Raw genomic sequence first — 19352 nt, 5'->3', positions numbered from 1 at the left:
ACTGTAATGCCTTATTTGTGGCTTATAGTGCCTTGAAGTTCGTTACCATCCCGCTCTTGATTCCTTCTTCAATTCTTTCTCCAAGTTTGATGATGTCAGAGAATTTGTGATTTTTGATAACCATCAACCTCTCATAATATTGTGGATCATGTGCTTTGACGAAGAATTTGTTCATTTTTTCTTCGTCCAAAGATGGCCTAACCTTGGCTGCTTCCGACCTCCAACGAGTATCATACTCACGAAAAGTCTCAGTAGGTTTCTTCTTAAGATTCTGGGTGTAAAACACATCTGGTGCATTCTCTGTATTGAACCTAAACCGGTCCATGAAATCCGATGCCATACTTACCCAATTGGACCATTTCTTGGGATTTTGGCTAATATACCAGGACAAAGCATCCCCAGTAAGACTCTTCATAAAGAGATTCATCCGGATTTTTTCATTTTTCTCGACCCCAACAAACTTGTCACAATAGGTCCTTAGATGAGCCCTGGGATCACCTTTGTCGTCGAACATCTCAAACTTGGGAGGTTTGTACCCCTCAGGTAATTCCACATCTGGCTGTATGCACAAGTCTTTGTAGTTTAAACCTTCTATTCCTCTGTCGCCTTCAACACACTGAACTCGGCTTGTTAAATTCTTGAGTTCTTCAGCCATATTTTTAATGAGCAGGTCCTCTCGAAAGATTCCGGTGTACAGGAGATTGGTTGAGTAGGATGAGGTATAGTTTCCACATATATAGGGTTGCTTTGATGGGTGCTAGGAACTTGGGTGTAGTAATGGTCATTGGTTGAGTTTTATGGATCGGGAATGGGTGGTGTGTTTTGGGGAGTATGGTAAGTGGAGGTTGGTGGGTACTGAATTGGTTGATGGTGATGTTGTGGTGGAGTTGGTATTGGCAATGGGTTGAGATTTTGGGGTGGAGTTGTGTATTGATTCGGTGCAGGAAGATTTTATAGGTGTTGGTTTTGTGTGTTCTGGGGAGGTATTGGGTTCTTTGTGTTTTGTTGGTTGATGTCGAGGACATTTAGGGTGAGTGACAAGTTTGTCAAGTTGTGAACCTGCTCAAGTTCTCCTTGCAGTTCCAATATCTTTTGTTCCAGTCTCAGGACTAGATCATTTGGGGACGGAGTACTACGGCCATCTGAGGTTTCTGCATTCTCAACATTCTCCTTTCGGATTCACTTAAGTCGTCCATTTTTGCTTTTCCTCTACCTTTTGTGTTGCTTGGAGGAGGAGGTGGTGGAGGACCTCTGTATCTGGTATGATACGCCGATGAGGCCAGTATGAGTGAACCAACCTAATAGGATGGGAATAATGAAAAATAAGCAAAAACAAAAGGTAACAAGTTAGTGAGGATCCTGAAATGTTTGTAGTATTTAAACATATATTGCGGAAATGTAAATTTGTGTCCTACTTTGGGAACCTCGTTGTGCCTAAGGTAGGCCTAGCGACAAATAAATTTGAAAAACTTTTAATGCCAACAGATGTTTCATTTCATAATATAAAAATAGACGAATCCGAAAACGACACTCAAGATGATAAAAAATAAGTCACAACGGGCACTTGGCCTTATTACATTTAGGAAAAAGCAAATAAATCTAGTCTATTTGATCCTAGAAGGACCTTCCCCAGATCCGATCTTTCGGACTCCATCATATAGATCCCCCAGCTTGTGCATCCCCAGTAGCAAGTCGGCTCTAGCCAGATGTCCTCCTTCAGCTCCTTCAGCGTTTTGGCAATTTTTAATCCTTTTTATGACTTTTCCTTCCAGCTCCATGATTCCTCGCTCCAGATATTCCAGTTTCCTATTAGAAGTAATTGTCATTTCTTTCCATTCCTCGATCAACCTCACATTCCTCTCATGTATTTCTCGGTGCTCATTCTCAGAGTCGTGGACCCTCTTGCGCAGCCTGTTGTATTTAACTTGAGCTTCAACTTCTTCATCTATGATTATATTCTCTCGACCGGCCCCTGGTGTCACCATTCCTTTTAGATTGTCCTCCAACCATGCTGGGTAGAGAGGCTCGCACCCTGCATGATACTTGTCTGGCTCAATGGTGTTCTTCTCCACAATGATTTTGCAGTGCCACATGTGCTGAGCTTGGCACTTGTAAGGAACATCGTCGAAAGTCTGCCCGGAAATGACTCATCTTGACAACCCTTGGTACAACCTGTTTTCTGCCTGCTTGCCTCATGACTCGCATAGGGACATATGGGTATATCCCTCTCAACACGATCAGCACCAAGTGCGAAGCATCCATGGATCTAATGATGAATTCGTTTGTTGGGAACCATTCAAACATCCATTGCACCTGTTCCTCGGTCAGATTGTCGAAGAATTCTACCCATTCTTTGGCACTTTCTGGATGAGCAAACCTATCTGGAATATAAGTCATCCACTTGGGGTGATGGAAGGAAATATGGTCACTCCAAGACCTTCGCGAAAATTCTTGGCGATAGTGACCCTTTTGAAAATGCTTCAACAATCATGACTGCAGCAACAAGTTACAACCCTCGAAATGCTTGACCCCTCTTTAACAGCGCTCCAGAGCCCTATAGATGTCAGCTAAGATCACGGGGACTATGGTATATGTCTGTCCATTAATCCCTTCCATCAAAGTCTTGGCGACCATGGCCAACCTAGTGTGGATTCTTCCCTTTTTTCATTGGGAACACTATCAGGCCTAAGAAGCACACAATGAATACAAACACTCTGCGGTGGATGTGACCCAGAGAAGTGAGAGAGATCTCATCATGGTAGGTAAGAAAAGACCTGTTATGGCCATACCTCTCATACAGGTATTCGAAAGGTATGTAAGATTCCTTCAAGCACACTACGTCGACATTCTTCTTTAGCCCCATCATCTTTAAAAATACCCTGCCCATATGGTTTTCTGGTACCAATAGCCCGGGACTATCCCAAGTCAATCTCGCAAGCCCTCCAATTTCCTCTAGAAGCTATGTCATTTCTATGTCTCCGAAACAAAACACAGCCCTTTCACTATCCCAAAATAAAGTGGCATCCTCGATCAACTTGTTGTTTGGCTCAATATCTAGCAAGGAAGGCAAGTTACCCAGGTACTTTCTCACATGTTTCTTGTAACTTGAGGAAAGGTCCTCCTACCAATCTAGCAGCAATGGTGGGATGTTGCTAACCATACCGAATCTGGGGACCTCGTGCCTCATTTTCTACAAAACAAAAGGGTTAGGCCTTACCCCCACTAGACTCAACTATTTGTACATTTACGATCAGCATATCGGTATTTAGTTCTCAAAGTTAATGCACAGAACGTGATTGTGTCCATTGGGATTATGGAAAACCTGGTGACTTTTAGATAAGGCTTATCTTAAAGGATCATTATGTGGACAGCATATTGATCCGGCTAGGTTTGACCATGATGCATGCACAATTTTAACCAGAGTAAGGTTACTATGGGGTTTTAGACTGGTACCCTTAAGCAGACAACTTGAGGGGGAAGGCACGGAACCGTTGACTGCACCGATGATCGACTGGTTTTACTGCAAATAAGCCTTTCTGAATTTAAGGGTAATAAATAGGAAGAGCGCAACCACTCATTTAAGCATTGCTATAGGATTGATATGCACGAGTGGAATATGATGTAAAGCATGAGTTATGCAGCAGTTAATAACATGTAGTCAATTATTTGCACGTAGGAAAAATAAATACAGTATTTAAATAATTGAAAGATAGTTATAGGAAAAAGAAACAAAAGATAGGTATGCTTAAAAAGAAACGGACAGTTAAATTCAAATAAGGAAAAGAATATGGGATAAAGCATGCTTGGACTGAAAAAAAATAAGTTAGTTATGGTAAGAGCCTAAAATATCCCCAGCAGAGTCGCCATCTTGTCGCGCCCCCTTTTTTTCCTCCGCGGAGAGGAGTCCGGGTTTCGACATTCATGGGGGGGTAATAACTCATTTCCTTTTGGGAATTTGGGTTTTTGAAGAGTCACCACCTAACGGATTATGGTGCGTTAGGGCACCCAGAACGGTTAACTCTTGGATTGGTTTGCATTACCAGAGATTTAGAGCAAGGGCTTGAAATCACCTTGAGGGGAAGGTGTTAGTCACCCCTCTCAATCCACAACTGTGGGTCCCAATCGAACTTATACTTGTGAATTAGTTCTTTAACAAATAAGTAGTTGAAACAAATAATTGCAAATAGAGCATGTCGGACATTGTATGACTCATATAATAAGACAAGGGATTTGAGCAAGTTGTATACATAAACGAAAGTTTTAAACATAAGGAATTTGGGAAAGGAGGGGTCCTAGGTTGGTTAGCCTACAGGATCACCCCACACAATATCCGGTAAATACTCCTCAAAGAGGGGCTACACGTGACATTAGCGTGCAGTTATCATATCCATATCTACCCATTCCCCACCCCTTAGTGGTAACTAAAGTGAGTGTTGTTTAACGACCCTATGCGTGTTGTTACTCGTCCTTTCTTAATGGTCTTGGAGGGAATTAGGACCTCTACCTATATGCAGTTCTAGACCGACCCCTAAGGTTTAAAGAAAACTCTAAGGCGACAAGCAATAACACATAGGACTCTTAGCAAATAAGAACAGGAAGGAGCAAATAAGAGGCTCAGTTTACCTCCACAGATAAGGCATGTAAACAGCACGACTCAAACACAGATAAGGGCAACAGTATACTAAGATATGATGTCTAAGTGAGTATCAGAACACAGTAGATATGCAAGTATATTTTATAACTCAGAATCAGGGGCCCTAATCAGTTTGCCTACTAATTTTAAGCCTGTTAATCATTAAGCAGTACACACAAAGGGGCAGTTTCCAGTTTTATAAGAAATTGGATTACCTAAGGCTTGCCTAGGCATAGGATAATGTACAATTGTTACGAGAACCATTAGAACAATGAAGAAGTTATTTTACCTAAAAGCATACTGTTCTAAGTGTTATAAAATGCAGGGATTATTACCAGTTTATTTTAAATAGGATGATCAAATGTGAAGCTGTTTTTACATCTTCCATAATCAGTGGTTTACACTAGGTGTGACTGGCAAGTACGAATGAGATCCTAAAGCATGGTATTTAAGATGCATATATAAAGTTCATAATGGTTTATATGCAGAATTCCTAAAGCATGATTTCTAAACACACGACAGGTTACAACATGATTTCAAAATGCATAGGTAACAGGTTTATCCTTAATGTAGTTTATCCCAGAAACAGGATTTCTAAGTGATAATGGAGATATCAAAATGAAATGCTGAAAGCAGTGGACATGGAACCTAGGAGCATGGTTTTTAATACATGATATGTTTTGCATGTATTGGTCCTAAACATGAGTTCTAATACAGATACAGGATAATAAAAACCTAAATCATGTTTTCTACCCATTGATATTGATAACATGTATAGCTACCCTTCCATTTTCACTATCCAACCCCCATATTCGTTTACAAATTATTACAAGCCAATATCGAATGAGTTACATAAGTAGATAAGAAAAATAAGAAGTTACTCTATATGGAGCCTACCAATAGGCCCAGATTTCGAAAATTTCCAATGCTTGATTGCCTCACAGCCTTTCACATAATCCAGGTGTATCAGAGTTCCCTAAGGACCTCAAGGGATCCCGGGCAGTGCTCACACCCAGGTTTCATAGTCATAGTTGAGTAAGTGCAGTATGGAAGGGCTAGCTCTAATGTATCAGAGTTTAGAGGGATCTCATAGGGACCCCTAAGTAGTCACACATTAGAGGGGCAGAACTTAAAACCTAAGAGTAGATGTGAGAGTGCTTGAAAAGATTTAAGCAGGGAAACAGTTTAAAAAGAGACTTGTTTGAAATAGTTTTGTAAAAGACAACAGAGATAGTTTTGAAAAGAGAGTGGAGTAGTAAACAATAGTCCAAACACAGCACCCCCAAAACAGGTTCATACACAGCCAGAGATCATAGAACCAAGGCAGGTTCAGCAACCACAAACAGGGGTCAAGGGATTTGGGGACACATAGGTCATGTAGGTAAACACATAGTTACAGGAGCATAGCAGTCCTTGTGAGGGTTTATGGGATTAGGAAATAGCTAGTGATATCAACACAGTATGGATTCCAAAAATAATCAGACATCTAAAGTGACAAATCAGTTTGCAAAGTAAGTGTATATCAAAACTGGACAACAAGTAGACAAGTATTCAAAGAAGGATAGAGTCATATTGAAAAAAACTACCAGGAGAGTAGAACTAGCATGCTAGATGAAGCCATAATGTGAACATGTCAATTACACATTGAACAACACAACCATAGATAGAAACAAATCGGAAACATGATAAGCTGTAGCAGTAAATGAAACATATTGGTTTTGGAACTTGAATTGAAATCAGGACATACCAGTAAAGACAATAAACACAAAGTGAAGAATAGAAGAGCACAATAGTTAGCCTTGGCTTGTTGCCGGCTACCTTAGAACAGTAGCAAGTAATCACAGAAAGAGAGCAGAGAGTTTTATGTGAGAGAGAGAGAGAGAGTTTTGAACCAATTTGTTCGTGTCTTGTGTTAATGAAAGAGCAAGGTACTTATAGTTTGAAAACATGTAGAAAATAATGCAAGAATCATAGTTTAGCAATAATTATGGAACTATGTACTAATTAGAATCAAATCAGTATAAGTACTTCCCCTTAATTAAGGAGTTAAATAACTAATAAGGAAAGAAATCAATGTACGGCCAATAAGGACAGACTTCAAATATAGTAGGTATAGGGTAAATAATTAGGTCTAGGTTCATAAGGTTCTAATTAAGTAAATAGCATAAGAATAAATTAACAGCATAGTCAATCACGTAATAAGGCAAGAAAATATTTAGAAATTGAAATCATCAGGGAATAAAGTATACCAATCACAGGGAATCAAGGATTCCATTAGAAGGTAACACTGACTAAAGGAAAGTATCACAACTGAACGAAGCAAACATGACACAAATAAGCATAGGGTAAAAGAATCACATAAATCCGGGGTTCAAAGTAAAGGATGGTATTGATGAGAGGAAATAACCACAAATTGTCTGGGAATAAACACATAATAGGCAGGAATAGTCGAAGTCAAAAACCTAACAAGAAACATAGGGTAAAGATCTTAGAATCACAGAGTGTTAATGAGAAACATACAGATTAGTTGAACATATTATCAAAAAACAAACTCAGAAACCCAGGATTAGAACTAAGAAATTAGGGTTTTCAAGATAATAAATCGAATAAAAGGAAAACTTAAATAAACCGTTTAAACATAGCAAAAAATCATAGAATAATACTGAAAATCAGAAGAAAAGTCATTTTAAAAAAGGGGTTAAGAAACCCTAGTTTTGAAGACGAAAAGGCATTTTGGAAAATCGGAGAGTTTATCATGGAAAACAACAAGAATAACTCAAAATACGCTCAGATCTATGGTAGATCTGAAGAGTCAAGAGATGAGTTAGGGTTTCAGAGAGAGATAACTCAGAGATGGAGAGATTCCGGCTTAGAAGCCATAGATCTAGCCGGAAAATAGAAAGATCTTACTCGGACGGGCCAAGGTGGCCTGAGAACGGTGAGCACAGACCATAAGTGTGAGTTGAACTGCCACCGGTCCCTTGAGGTCCTTCGAGATGACAAGAATCCGGCGTGTGGGGGGAACCATGGAGGCTAGGGGTGGTGGTGTAACCACCATTGATACCGGTGAGCCAACGGCCGGTGAGTAGGAGCCGTGGTTATGCAGAGAGCTTGAGAGAGAATGAGAGAGTGTAACGGCGGAGTGAAGGGAGGAAAATGAGGGTTTGGGAGGTAGTCTATTAGGTTAAATTACGAAGGAATTAACCTGGACCGTTGATCAAAAATGATCAACGGCCAGGATCTGGGTAGACTTGGGTCGGGTAGAATTTAGGTTTGGGCCTGGGGTATTGGGCTAATTTAATTGGGGTTTTGGGGATGGTTTAATTGGGTTAAAATTGAAATAAAATGAGCTATTTGTTAAATACCCAATTAAATTAAATAAAATAGTATAGAATCATATAATTGGGCTATAATTGCAAATTATTGCAATTATAGCCAAAATATGTCAATTTGGCCAATTATGAAATAATTTATTCAAATAAGACCATAAATAATAAGTTAAATCAAGAGATGCTTCTGAAATCATTTATAATGTCATTTTGTAATTATTTATTGAAAACAAAATGTTGGATAAATTAATAAAAAAAATATAGGAAAATTGTGAAAAAATACCAATTACTATTAATGCATGATTTTGAAGGTATATATGCAATTTAAAAATATTTTGGGAAAAAATTGGGTATCAATAATAAGAAGAAGGAAAAAAATAGTAAAATAAAATCTTGAAAACAAAATTTTACTTACGTGTTATATTCCACTTCTCGGGGAACGACATGCGCTCAACTGGGATCAAGTTTGAGGTCCTTACTCAGACAAAACGGCCTAGCCAGTCTCGATACCGATCTTCATCGATACTCGAGAATAGGGGCTTTAGGGGCTTTACTAGCCCGACGCGCGAGCTTGGTCAGTCTCCCCCGAAAGAGTCGGGGACTGTATAGGCGCATGAGGTGGTGGTCTACGGTGAACGGGCAGCTATCGATCTTGCTCATAAAGAACCGAAAAAGGATCATGATCCTCCAGAATGAAGGGTGAATTTGACCGAGGCATACCTCGTATCTTTTGTAGAAGTCGATGATGGCAGGATCTAATGGCCCAGTGTAAAGGGATAAGTGTAAAAACTTTAGTATCCCTTAACGTGGGTGGTGATATCTTCATTGGGTCCGGGAACCACCACGTGCTTGTCAACCCAATTGCAATCCTTTTTGACTGTGGGGAGGACTTCTTCAGTGATCGAGCATACATATCTCGAGACCTCCTCATGCCGGCCTGGTATGGAGGAAGGTTTTTCAACCTTGAAATTGGCGGTTACCGAGCATCCACCAAGGATGAACATTGTCAATGAGGGTTCTGCTACTAGTTCCTCGACATCAATACATGGAACGGTCTCCTCGGTAGCTGGTCGCAAGGTAGAAGGAGTTTATTTTTGGGGAATGGTTTTTGAAGTGCCATTTCTTTTTAAATGGTGGATAAGAGAAGAAAAAAAGGAAGTTAAAGGAGTACACTGGATGGTTTGGGATGAAGACGAACAAAAGTTCTTACAAAAGATCTTTAAAAACCAGGATATAAGTGCCAGAAAGTATAGATATTTCTAAGGAATAAGGGTAGAAGATTTGGATGTAAATTTTGAATGAACAAAGAAGGATGTACTTATTATTTTTAAAATGACGGTTCGTATCCAGGAGTGGATGACCGGCAACTGACAAGCATTTAATGCCATTAAGACTTGACTGACGAGACGTTTCGTTTATTTTGTCATTTCTGTCGCGAGGTATCGAAGTAAGAATTAGAAGCTCATGTCGTTTCTCGTCGTCTACTCTATAAAAACGAAGGGACTATCTGTATACGGTCAAAATCGAGTTCATCTACGACATGGTAGATTAGCCTCGGAACATGAAGGACTGAAGATCGACCCCAAGTCCTACCGGATTAGAACCCGGGGCCAGAATGCATGTCTTCGAGAATATTGAGTTTGTGGTCCTGGAATCAACCCTAAACCCGAACGAGCTCGAAGAAACATTGTTAGCATAAACAACAGAAGACTGAAGTATCCGTGACCGGTTGGATATTACGGCGGGAGTCTCGGCACGTATCAATAAGGAACCGGCAATCAGCAAATCAAAAGATATTTACCTTTTATAGAATTGAACCTAAAGTAGGATTCCCCCACTATTTAAAGAGGGTCTAATAATTCGTTCAACACATTGTAACATGCATTCCAAAGCAATACATCATTATTTCTCTCTTTAAGCTCTTATTTTATTATATCTTGATAGCAACCGAAGCGCATCCAGTTCGAGTGTGACTAACATCCCAAGACTCTAACTGTTCAATTCGTGTGGGTTGAATTTACTTTATCATTATTTATTTCAATTGCAATTTAATTTATCGCTTTTTGTCAAGTTAATCCATGTATCCTTAAAACCATTTACAAATTCAACTGTTATCCGATTTCAAGGGTAAACAATACTAAAAATCTTAAAGGGTAAACCCATAAAATTTAATCCTTGCTCCGCCTCTGCTGCTATTTAAATGAATAGTGAAAAAAGAATAGACTCATTATATACCGAATTTTTGGCCTTCAAATTTTATCAGTTATAAAAAAAAAAAGTAATAAAAACAAGAATTAAGTAAAAGGAACATTGGATATAATGTCAGTGAAGAGAAGGGGCAAGGAGGGATACTGCCATGCAAGGTGACGTGGTTTGACAGCAAAAATAGTCACTTGAAAAATAGTGTGCCTGCACGTAGATTTTCTCTTCAATTTCTTCACTCAGCACATTTGCACGTTGATTAGTTTAGCAGTAGTGTTTCCATGTTCACTGTTCCAAAGCTAATTCCATGCCTTCCACACTTCCCTCACATTTCACAAAGTGTTTTGTAAGCCTTTTGGTTTCTTGGGAAAAATAGAAAATGTTCTCCTCGATCTAGAATTGTTTGTTATTGTTATATTTTAAATTCATTTTATGGATCTAGGTAGATCACACGGATCACTGTTGGTGCGTTGAACTTATCACCATTGGACATTTTGATGAATTATCAAGAGATAAATTTCAACCCAAATTTTATAATTTAGTTTTGATTGCCAAACAGTGTATGTTCTAGGGCTCGGCATATATTGGGTAAAATTGATTGTTAGAACCGAAAAAATGCTATTAGGTTATCGGTATCGTGTTATAGGTTTAATGATTTGGTAACGATTTAGTATTTTTTGGCTACTGAATTATCGATTCGGGTCTCGATTTGCCCAATTTTATTAAGGGTTTAACTAATAACCCAACAAATTTTATCCAAGTACAATTTTAGCCTTCGGTATATAAAGCCACCTTTGAACTTCATTATCTCATTCCCTCGTCACTCTTCATTGTCAGACCTTACTCCTTAGGGTAGGTTAAACTTTTCTGAATTTCTCATCTTCATTCTTCAATTTAGATTTTTAGTTTTGAACCTTAAAGAATTAATTGTTCAAATTTTTAATTTTTCTATTTATTTTTTTGTTGCACTGATTCTTTAGCATTTACAAGATTAAAGCTTTACCCTTTTCATGTGGCTTATATCTGCCCGCTAGCTACCAATTTATGATTAGATTGTTGAATATTATATACAGTTACTTCTATTAACTTATTCCTTTTGTTGACTTTGAGAATCACTACAAAAAGCGATGCAATTGTGGCGGTTTTATAATGCGGTTACACGAAACCGCCACAATACACAACATATTACGGCTGTTTTCAAACCGCCATATTATGAATTTACAAAATAAGACAGCGATTAATACAATCCCCTGTTTATACTCTCATAAATTAGAGAACTCTGCCCCGCCTTTCCTCCACTATCTTGCTTCCAGTAAACCCTATTTTTTTTATCCAATTTGCCTCTGTCTCACAGATCGCCAAATCGCCATAGCCGGTGACTCCCTCTCCTCTCTTAATCTCTCACTTCCTTCTCCTCTTCTCGACAGCTCTTCAATAAAGCTGGCAAGAATTTCGCTAATCTTTGTCGTTCCTTTGATATATGTGGATCAATTCACCTAGGTACTCTCTATTTCTCGTTGCTTTTGCTTATGTACGTATATATTTATGTGGATATACGGTTACTTTATTTTTTCACTGTGCCTCATTATGTAGTTGTTGGATCTGTGCTTAGCTTGCTACTTTCGGAGATTTTTAACATCTTGTGCTTTTAGGAACATATTGTTTTGTAATTGAAATTTTCTAGATTTTTTTTGTGGCTTGGTTAGAACTTATCTATCAGTTTAGGGTTAAGAGAAGTGAGAATCCTTAGGATGTGTGTAATTTAAACATGAACTGTTGATTCCAATCAAAATAAGCAAAAAGAGGTTGTGAAATAAAAAAGATGTAAAGAAAAAATTTCAAACTTTGAATATTTGACGATACTTGTTTAAAAGAATTAGCCTTGATTTGAAATGTGAAAATGAGAACTTGTGTGTTGCTTATTATGTGTTGCTTAGTAAGTGTCATTTCTATTAATTTTGCTAGATGAAAAGTAAAATTAATAACTTGGTGTTTGAAGTTGGCACTTCTTTTTAAGATTGACGACTAGAAGTTGAATTTGACACTTTTTTATAAGGATTACTGATTACATTTCTATTATTGGGCATTTGAAGATGTATTAGCAGTACGGAGCAGAATGTGTATAGAGGATATATAAAGGTCTTAATTAGTTTGGGATTGAGAATTAGTCAACTGGTTATATCAAAAACTGTGTGAGGAGTGACTTTCATGGTCATCTACTTCTGTCATATATTATTATATGAGTTAAGGAACTTGAATGATTGAATATGCTGCTTGAATTAATTTTAGTATCATTTACTTGAATTTCTCTTGTTAAAGAATAGTCCAGACATATATATATATATATATATATATATCCATCTATGGTAGGAAAAGAAAAAGAAAACAGAAAGTGTTAGCTCTTTCTCGCTCTCTTGATTCATTATCGCTATTGAGAGGGGGGTTTGATAAGACGTGGAGGAGTATACTTATATCACAAATTATGAAATATGAGATACATTGACATTTATATGGGTTGTACAATTTTGAAAAGATGATTCTCACAGATAGTTATGTCTAAAAGTGACAATATTATCACAAGTGACCACTCATTATTTAGTAAGGGATTTTTATCAGATGAAGGCCTGCAACATATGTTGGATTTTTATCATTAGTGTCCTTTTTGTTTTGATTTGGTTATTGATGCTAATTGCAGTTTATTAGCTGGTGTATGTATTGTTAGTGTCTTTTAGGTTATATCCATGGTTTTGCTATCTTGATTTCTTGGATTTTTACTCTATTGGTGGAAAATTAAATCTAGAGTTGTTGTTTGGAGGTTTGATGATGCTGCTAATTTCTAATCTGATAGCTCTCTAGCTTGTAGATAATGTTGCGGATGCAGTTCGGGCACTTTAAACACACGATGCTGCAAATTGTCTTGCAGAGGTTTCGCGAGTCTCGTTTGTGTTTGTGCTCCAAGGTAAATACGTTCTCTTCCTCTTTTGTGTCTTTTTTTTTATTTGTGTCCTGCGTACACTTTTAATCTTAAGTATGCCTGGGTCCAATTAAAGTGTAATACTATGTATGTTGTTCCTTCTTCTGTAAAGAAGATTATGATTTCTAATATATCATATGAGGTCACAAAGTAGTCTAACGATGATCTCCTTTTATCTAATATTCAATGTTAGCTTTTAGCAAATATTGGTCACCCCATAAAATTATATAATGTTGACTTTCAGGTTATATCTTTTGGGAGAAAATATATAGTTTGTTTGTAAAACCACGTTTCAAAGGGAGGGTGCTCTCACAATAAGAGACTATGATCCTGCCTCAAAAGAAGGTTAGCAAATTAAACTTTCAGTATTTCTGTTTAGAATAATATTCGGAGGTTGGTGCTAATAGTCTCAATGCAAGCTACTAACTGATTACCTGTCACATATAACCTTTTTTTTCATGAACTTTTTTGCTGTTAATTACTGAATTCTCAGAAATTTTACCTGAAGAGGTTAAATATTTAAAGGACTCTTACAAATTTATTTATTATTAGAAATTATGGTGAACTTACCCCTGTGATTGTTTGGATGTGCAGATACAAATATACTTTTGATCATATTTCTTTTTCCCCTTTCCTCTTCAGCTTTGGATGGTACTGCCCCTATTTATGCGACTCTCAAGCTACTCAAGATCTTACTTGATAAGAGGCAAGTCATATATGCCTGGCTTTATGTTTAAATTACTTTATATTTTGGTGAATGATCACTATACAAATCACAAATATAATTAATTAACACCAGGAATTCTTCGGCATTTTTGCTCTGCTACTAAAAATTCTTTTATGTTTTCAATTACAACACTTAATTCTTGGTAAGAAAAAACTTTTATGTTTTCATTTACAACACTTAGTTATGGCTGGAACTAATTGGAATTGAATTGTAAGCTAACCTCACTCCTCAGAACTCATGCACCAACTTGATAAATATGAACACAAGAAGAGATAAATATTGATTTATTTTTATTAACTGCAAAACTTTTGGGTGGTTGCATCTGTACATGACTTGATTATATGAATTTTGTTCCCATTTACTTATAACAGTTGATACTTTATATGGAGATAGTTGATGTTATTGTGCTCGAGCTACATAGAAACTAGTATATATATATATATATATATATATATATATATATATATATATATATATATATATATATGTGTGTGTGTGTGTGTGTGTGTGGTGTGTGTGTTTGTATCTTGATCCTTTTGAGTAACTTTTTACTTGTTGTTTTAATTTATTTTGTAGGCATTGGATATAACAAAATTGCATCTCATCATCTGTCAATCCATGAAGTACATCACATATAAATAACAAAGAACAAGTTTAGGATTTTACAGAATTGTTTTCCTCATGGGATGTAAAATATTACTCCTTGAAACTTAGTTACATTTTATGATGTAATTTTGAAATGCTTATTCGTTTTATATATGATGAATTATTTATTTAGTTGATCTTCCCCTTATATTTGTGTCAAAAGAATTAATATAAAGTAATAATAAATTTGATAGCGTAGGACATGGTGTAAAATAGAATGCAAAAAATGTGAAAAGGAATCATAAATGGAAGAGAAACTACTGGATGTGCTATGAGGATAATTACGACGGTTTGGACCGCCACAGTTTCAATTTGAGATTTATACAATAGTATATAATTGTGGCGCTTTAAAACCACTAGTTTAAACAACATAAAACAGCCACTTTATGTTATATTCAATTGCGGCGGGTTGTGGAAAACCGCCATATCAACTTTGTGGCGCCTTCGATTTCGGCGTTTTCACTAGCCGCCATTAATTATCCTAGTGGTGGTTAAAGACCGCCGTAATACGCACAATTTAACCGCCGAAATTCACTATTTTTTTTTTATAGTGAATTGAGATAGTTAGTAAGATTAGATGTATATTTTTCATTAATTGGTAATTAGTGCAGCGTTACATATTACACTCCTTCCCTCTAGATTGAGCTATCTTATCAGAGTAAATAAATAATGATCAATAACCAACTAACCGATACTTTATCGGATCGGTTATTGATTTAGCATATTTATAAATCGATAACTGAGTTGTCGAAGCGATAATATTTACAATCAAACCGATCGGTACTGTAACGACCCGGTCGTTCGTTCTGGGAGTTATAGCCCCATTTCCCCAATCTATGCTTAGTTATGTATTGTTCAGCTGTGTTGAGTTGTATCAAGTTGGTAGGCTTGGGTTCGGAGTAGTTTTGGAGTGAAATGAGACACTTAGTCTCTTACTTAGAAAGCTAAGTTAGAAAAGTCAATCGGAAGTTGACTTATGAGTAAATGAATTCGGATTTGGATTTTTATGATTCAATTAGCTTCGTTGGGTGATTTTAGACTTAGGAGTGTGTCCGGAATATAATTTGGAGGTCTGTGGTAGAATTAGGCTTGAATTGGCGAAAGTTGGAAGTTTAGAAGTTCTTAGGCTTGAATTCGAGGTTGATTTGATGCTTTGGTGTTGTTTTGGGTGTTTCGGAGGTTTGACTAAGTTCGGGTAGTGATATATGACTTGTTGGAATTATTGGTTGAGGTCCTGAGGGCCTCGGGTGAGTTTTGGATAGGTTTGGGTTGTGTTGCGCTCGTTTTTTCGTATGTTTCGATGTCGTTTCTTCAAGCATAAATGATATCATATGGAACAAATGAGCTCTGATTTCTTTTTTGATTGAAGCATTAGATCCGTATCGTAATTACGGATCCGTAGCAAAAAGAATCGTCAAATTTGGACATTGTATGAGGCTTTTATGGTCATTTTATTAAGAATTAGGTTGCTAGATTTGTTTTAGATTAATTACGGAATTGCCACTGACGGCGTATTTAAAAATCTGCACTATTTGCAAATATTGAAACCAACATATCTCCTTCATTATAAGGTCAAATTGAGAGATTCAAAATCCTAACATGACTAATATTTCACAAGAAATCTATTGGAGGCATAAAAAGCGAGTTTCGGGATAGTTTGGCATGAGAAACGAGGGAGAATAGCTGACAGAAAAATATATAAAATAAGGGTTTGTTCATTCGGTTATATTTTGAGTTGGGGAGCTTGGATTTTGGCGGTTTTAGAGGCAATTTACCATATCGATTGGGATAAGTGTTCTCTACTCGGTTTTGGTTGTATTTCAAGAATCCATCTTCATTTTTGGGATTTGATTAATAATTTTAAAGTGAAATTGAGGGAGTTAGGGATTGAGTTTTGGAGAGTTTGAGGTGAGAATTTGAGGGACCAAACAGAGTCGGATTTCGACGAATTTTATATGGTTAGACTCGAGAGAGAAAGAGATTTCTAATTCTGTCATTTTTGACTAATTTCGAGACGTAGGCCCGGGGGTCGGGTTATGGCTGGTTTCAAACTTTTGGCCTATTTTTGTAGTTTTTATTGTGGAATTCGATTCTCTAGCCATGTTGATAATATTATTCTGATTATGGTTAGATTCAGAGCTTTTGGAAACTGAGTCCAGAGACGAGGGCATCCTGGAGTAGGATTTTACGCGGTTAAGGTATGTAACAGTTTTAACTCTGGCTTTGAGGGTATAAATCCGGAGAATTTGATATCATGTGATTGTCTAGAGGTGATACCCACGCTAGGTGACGGGCATGTGGGCGTTTACCTCGAGGGATTGAGACTTGGTCTGTCTCGTGGGGTCTCATGGCCATCACTGTGTTTACATAGTTACTTGTTGTTGAACTTGTATGCCTTCATGTTAGAGATCATGCTTAGGCTTTATTCATGCTCACATTATTTGCATTCAGTCATAGAAATTATTGTACATGTTTACCTCAGTCGCTATTATTTTGCTGATATGCTATGATATTTGATGTGGGCTCTTTTCCCTTATTTGTTGATGATGGTTAGGCTAGAGAGGTTCATGACTGAGTGAGGCTGAGGGCCTGTTGTGAGATATTAATACCATAGCGTGTGAGTTGTCCGCGTAGTACGTGAGCTGACCGTGCGTATCTAGGTATTGATACCATAGCGCATGAGTTGCCCGCGTAGCACGTGAGTTGACCGTGCAGATCCAGCTATTGATATTTATGGCATGTGAGTTGTCCATGCAGCACGTGAGTTGTCCGTGCTTAGCGCTTGGGCTTTGGGAGCCCCTCCGGAGTCTGTACACACCCCTAGTGAGCGCAGAGTGTTGAGTGCGAGTGATGAGTAATGGAGTGACATTACTATATGGTTGCATTTACTTTTGATGTTACTGCATTTACCTGTTAATTTCTTTGTGGCATTTGTTGGTTCTATGAAATTTACCTGTTTATTCATGTTTATTGTAAATTGTGAAAATAAATAATTGAACTGTTTTGCTTAGCTCATCACTACTGCTCAGTTCCTCAGTTATTTCTGTTACTACTGAGTCGGTTGTACTTATAATACACTCTTCACTTTATGCGCAGATCCAAGTGAGTTAGAGCACGACGATCGTTCAGTTCAGGCCGGCTATCTATGGAGATTGCAATGTAGCTGCTAGCGTCTGCAGGACCTTGTTACTCCTTTGTCATTTCTTCTTTTGGATTGCATTGACAGTTAGACACTTTATATATCTTAGTTTATAGTTTTAGACGCTCATGACTTAGTGATACCCCGATGTTTGGGGCTCGTTTATGTATTTTTCCATATTATATTTAAAGTTGATTTAGTTTATGAAAATATTTAAATGTTGAAATATTTTATTAATTTCTTATAATCGTTTTAGTAGCAATATTTTGGAATGTAGGCTTGCCTTATAACATGATAGGCGTCATCACAGCCATGATTAGATTTTGGATCGTGACAAGTACACAACCTTAGTATTTTCTGATAGCCTCATGGGAGTTGACAAGATAGTCCTAGAGTGGCAACTAGGTTTTGTATTAAGGTTTGAAAGAAACATTTGGACTCATGTTATTTAATTCCAAGTCCCTCAAATAGAAAAAAGAAAAAAAAAGGTTCCAGTCAAAGAATTATAGTTTGCTTACCACAATTGTGCCTAGGATTGACCGATTGAGGGATATTTTATGGAGAAATTATCAGTTATGTCAGCCCATAAATAAGTTAGTACATGTAATATTCTTCAAATTTATAAAAGTTTCAAGACACGCTCAATATGAAATTAAATTCTTTTTTTCTTGTCTTGAGTGCATAAAAAAAGAAATTTATACTTCTATTACGGACTTAAACCCTTGTGATTGACTTTTGAGTTACTTCTCTATTTATAAATAATTGGATATACAAATAGGAAATATTAATAATTTTAGTATTTTTAATTATTAAAAATGAGTATTATTAAATACTTGTTAAATAAAAAAAAGGAAGCAAGACGCCTAAGATTTGGGCCTAAAGCCCATAGAATGATCTATTGAAAGACAAAAAAAGGAAAATGCTTAAAGCCTTACAGCTAGTTTGGATGGTTGTTATGTATCGTTTTATATTGTATCATGTAGTATTGTATTTTATTATACTGTATCGTTTTGATGTATACAATGTTTGGTTAGATTATATTGTTTTCCGTCGTTTCATGATGTCATGCACCAATAATATAAAGAATAAACTTGCAATATTATTAAAAAAAAGTAAGGAACGAGGTAATATTATTATATAAAAGGTTGGGTAAAGGATAAAGTAGGATTAGTTAATAATAAAAAATGGCAAATATGAGAGAAAAAATAGCAAAACGACGTGACCATACCAAATTGGTTGTTTCATAAAGTGGCACTTTTCATTGTTACGTAACAATGAGTTTAAACGATACGATACAATAAATTTAAGTAACAATAAAAAAAAAGTATTTAAAGTAACAATACGATACGATACAACATATAACAACCAGCCAAACAAGCTGTTAGGAGGAACGAGAGACAAGTGCCGGAAACAATTGCAAAGAATTCAACACAAAAAAAAAATCAAGGAGCAAGAAACAAAGGCAGCTTTGCTTCTCCCATCGAAGTAAACACGGAAGACCTTCTTTAGGCCACGACTGAGATAATTCTTTTTATGAGATTGTAAGTTATAACATCATTATACACTAGAATCTAATACCCTAATGGGGGTAAATTCATAGGAAAGTTTGAAAGAAGAAATTGAGATGAGTGGATATAACCCTTTACTAAAGTGCTTCTACTCACAAAAATATGCCCACAAAGTGTGCGATAAAATATTTTAAA

At 36.8% G+C, this 19352-nt stretch overlaps 1 long non-coding RNA gene across 2 annotated transcripts; it reads left to right on the top strand.

Annotated features, from left to right (window-relative positions):
- Positions 1–11368: 11368 nt before the first annotated feature.
- Positions 11369–14642, top strand: LOC104220180 (uncharacterized). 2 transcript variants are annotated; one of them, XR_011403642.1, is made up of 5 exons: positions 11369–11664; positions 13021–13123; positions 13383–13483; positions 13781–13844; positions 14442–14642. It is a non-coding gene; the product is annotated as an uncharacterized lncRNA (long non-coding RNA). The 2 variants fall into 2 exon arrangements; XR_709452.2 differs by having other exon boundaries at positions 11451–11664; positions 13733–13844.
- Positions 14643–19352: the final 4710 nt, after the last annotated feature.

This window comes from Nicotiana sylvestris, chromosome 11 (assembly GCF_000393655.2).
Source record: "Nicotiana sylvestris chromosome 11, ASM39365v2, whole genome shotgun sequence".
NCBI classification, from domain to species: domain Eukaryota; kingdom Viridiplantae; phylum Streptophyta; class Magnoliopsida; order Solanales; family Solanaceae; genus Nicotiana; species Nicotiana sylvestris.
This window is presented reverse-complemented; position numbering and strand designations above follow the sequence as displayed.